Source organism: Prosopis cineraria, unplaced genomic scaffold, assembly GCF_029017545.1.
Source record: "Prosopis cineraria cultivar Desert tree isolate PC_DT_omini unplaced genomic scaffold, ASM2901754v1 PC14, whole genome shotgun sequence".
NCBI lineage: Eukaryota > Viridiplantae > Streptophyta > Magnoliopsida > Fabales > Fabaceae > Prosopis > Prosopis cineraria.
In genome coordinates this window covers 24,338,719-24,343,145 of record NW_026555345.1, presented here as the reverse complement: position 1 = coordinate 24,343,145, position 4,427 = coordinate 24,338,719, and positions in this window count along the sequence as shown.

Here is a 4,427-nt window from a genome sequence, read left to right as displayed (position 1 = left end):
TGTGATACCATTAATGGGGATTTAATGGCTTATTAATGCTATTGGAGCTTAAAAGTAATTATTAAACCCAATTGATAGGCTCTAACTCTTATAGAGTGAATGTTAGGCAATTTAGAAGTGGAGATTGATGATCTAAATGCTTGAGTTGGTTATGTTGATGAAATTTAAATTGGTTGATTGTAGTTTTAAGTCTTGGTTACCTATTGGATTGAAAATTTAAGCTTGAAAGCTAGTTAATTGAGGGGTAAACCTTTGATCTCTCAAAGGTTTGAGGTAACCGGGGGACTTTACTTTAAGTAGTTATATGTTAATTGATTAGTGAATGTGAATTGTGAATGTTACATACATGAGATTGCTTTTTATATAAAACTATGTATTAGTTTTAATGAGTATATGAAAATTTAATTGAGCATAATATTATTTTGGCTTAAAATATAAAATGCAAAGTCAAGAGGATTTTTAACTATGAACATGCTTATATTTTTAAAAAATGAATGTGATGATGTGTAAAGGTATTTATGTGTTAATGAAAAGTGAATTTTGAAATAAGTGAGAATAATATTGAGAAGATGATGAGAATGCACACTTAAGTAGCGTATGATCGTGAGCCCAACGTGATTGTTGTGATAATGAGTATATGAAAGCGAAAAAGTGAAAACGAGTGAGTATTGATTATGACATGATCAATAGTGGGAGTTCGCCTAAGGATTAGGAGTAGAGAAAATTTATATGGTATTTAGGTTGCCCTTCAGTGTACGGGAGTATAGCCTTATCCCACTGTTTGTTGAGGGACTGTCCCATAGTCTGTCGAAAGACTGTCCCATAATTTGTTGAGGAACTAGAACCTAGCTATCTCTATCGGTTCAATGAAGAGAATAGCGTAGGGTATGAGACACTCCAGGGATTCAAGAATGGGGGAAGCCATGGTCTGAGAGTGGGTCCTATAATCTTTGGCCAGGTCACACTTCACGATAAGTGAGTTTGAATAGTCCAGTCACATGGACGAAACTCTAATCAGTGTTATAGCCCACGATTTTAGTCTGAGAAAATAAGAAGGATATAAGATTGGTTAATCATTACCTAAGTAAATATATGACGTGTCACAGTGTTAAGTGGTGGCAAGTCGTATGAGTATGGTTCATGTCACATATCTAAAAATATGGTGACAATGCACCTAATTATGAGAGTTAAAGAAGTTATTTAATGATAAACTACAAGATATATGCTAGTATGTCTTACATACTTAATTTCCTTGTGCATATGTATAAAGTATTGAGTGACTAGACTCACCCTTTTCATTTAACATTTTTCAGGCTCTAACTCTGGCGTTGAGAAGAAGAAGACTAAAGAGGCGAGGAATTAGCGTATTCCTATTGTATCCCTTTAGTTTAGATTTAATTGTGTAATAGCATATAAATTGCCTATTCTAGGATGCATGCAACCACACTTGTACTATTTTATTGTTTGAAATATGAGATTTATATTTCGAACCCTTAATCTTTGTGTACATTGACATATATATGTTTATATGGCTAAAATACTAGTACAAGTGTAAAAATAATGATTTGAACATGTTGTGAACAATTTGGGTGAAATGCAATGACAATTTACCTCTCCATCTGCTTTTGGTAAAATGGAATTAAGGAGTGAATTTTTGTTATACTGATGTTTTAGTGCTTGTGACATGTTGTATTGGTAGTCCTAGGTCCATTAGATATGGTTCAAGTGTTAGAAAAAGCTTTTGGCACTTGTTGAGGGTTTTAAACACTCATTTTGTATAAAAGTATTGAAAAGTAGTTAAAATGTGTTTGGATGTTCAACTTCCTAGTATGACTTGTTTTGAAAGTGAAACCTATGCCATTAGCTAGTTCAATACTTTTACACTCATTTTTGTGTAAAAGTATTGAAAAGTGATTAAAATGTATTTGGGTGTTCAACTTTCTAGTATGCCTTATTTTGGAAGTGAAACTTATGCCATTAGTTAGTTCATGTAAAGATATTTTCGTAGACACCTAGATCTCGTCATTCAAATATCATACGAAGAATTGGGCCGCATCAGAATTTCTTGTGATTCTATTGTCAAATGACAGTAGAATCAGTTAAAATTTTGTGCAACACTCCGCGGCGCAACGTGCACAAGCTGCAATACATTACCCTGTATCACAGTACATGTGTTGTTTTTCAAACGTTTTCGACTTCTTTCACTCCTCTAAGGTATCTCATGCTTTCTAAACTTATTTTTACTCTAATATCAAGGATTTTGATTGATTTAAACTTATTGTTATTTAGAAAACTTGGGATCCCTTACTTTTAGATTAAACCTTGGTAATCACTCTTTGAACTAATCCTTTGATTACTATGAGTTTTATTTGTCAATTATGTTAAGTGGAGTAAGAATGTTTCAACTTAGTATCAGAGCCAGGTTTCAATCCTGGGACCTCTGGGTTATGGGCCCACCATGCTTTCGCTGCGCCTTCAAGCATGAAAGTGGCTAAGAGAACTCTCTGCTCAGTCGTATGGTACCAAATATAGCCTCAATTTTATTAAGGTGATAGAGGTTGGAGGTTCGAGTCTAGAGAGATTTCAAAAGACTCTCTGTGAGGGTGGGGTGAGGAATAACTACTATACCATAGTGGGAAAGCTGGCGACCGTCCCATGAGGGGAGGCATGCCCAGCATCAAGTCGAGGCCCAAGGGGTAGCTCCGTGCTGTTACATTTTACATTTATAAGTCAACCTTTACAATAATCTTAATAGTTTAATATTTACAAGTCAGCTTTGCTTATTTACAATTAAGATGTTTAACTTATAAATCTGCAAGCTTTAATTTGTAAATATTAAAGTATTAGTAGTGCAAGAAGTTGACTTGTGTAACACTTTGATTTTTATTTGGAAAATAAATTGAGAAGTTGAGGGTTTTGAATTTAGGATTTGAATTTCATGACAGGGTGAAATTAAGAAATAAACGTGCACTTGAGGTTAATTAAATGTGTAGGCAATTAATTATCATTTTGATTGGGCCAAAAACCCTATAAAATTGTTAATTGGGGTCTAAAATAGGAATTTGGGCTGAATGAGGCCCAAAAAGGTATATTAGATCCATCAAGTGGTTGATTGCTTGCGGACGTGCATAAGACTATGTATGATCGATCATAGATATAACTTAAAAAATGGGGCCATTTGGTTCATGGGAATAGGATTTTGTTTGTATTGATCTCGTGCAAACTAGATTGTTATAAGGTGTCTCTGGTTGCATTTTCATATAGAAACGAGAGAAAGGAGAGAAAATCAAAGAGATCCATTGAAGCTCTTATAGGGCACGATTTTCTAACAACCTAGGATTGTTTTCAAGCTGCACAACTACTTGGGGTGGGTTTCTAGCTTCCTATTCTACATTTCTACATAATTTTCTTTAAATTTGAGAAATTTTTGAGTTAAGGTTTTCCTATAGAAGGCTATAGAACATTTATTTAAGGTTGGAATTCAAATTTGATGATTTTGAATTAAAACCTAAATTTAAATGGTGAAGTTTTGGTTGAATCTAAACTTGCGAGATTAATTTTAGATGTTTAGATGTTTATTTAAGCATAAATAAGTGTTTCTATAGTATTAGAATGTTGATTTGATGCTTGAGGATAAATTTTAATTTTTGGAATATTTTTGGACAAATTTTTTAAGTTCTGTAATGATGAATTATTGATGTTGGGATTGATTTGAGGTTTAATTAGAGCTTACAAATAAAAGAGGATGTTAGAAAGAATTTTTAAAAGGCTTAAAATAAGTACTAACCTTAATTTAGTATTAAGTGTGAGTTAGGTTTAGATTTCCCAACTCCATATTTAGTGTTACTTTGTTGTTACAATATGAAATTAATATGTAGTGTGATATAATAATTGTGTAGATCATGTTGAACAAGAGACTAGAGGAAGTAGTGTTACGAAGGAAAATTTATTATCTAAAATACAAAATAATCATTATTAATATGTGGTGATGTGCCTGTGTTTGTAATTGACTATTTGTTGTTTATTGTTTGGAAAGTCATAATTGTTTGGATATGCATGTATGTATGTATGTAGGTAAGTGTTCAGAATTATTGTCAAGTAAGTTAAAATTGTATATGTATATTACGTTGAGATATCATTGTTTTGAAGCATGAAAACTGTTCGATTATGTTTTTGTTCGGTTATTTAAAACATGCATGGTTTATCAAGATATTTAAAAATATTATTGTCATTGGAGAATTTTTGTTTGGATAATTATTACAATAAGGTAAGTCTTCATTAGACTCAATGGGTGACATGTAGCTTAGTTCAATTCACCTTTAACTGGGTTTGCATGTTTGCATTGTGTGTTATGGGTTTAGCCAACTAAAATTTTTTTTTTCAATGCGGGCAATATTATTATTTTTTTATAAAATTTAATATCAAAT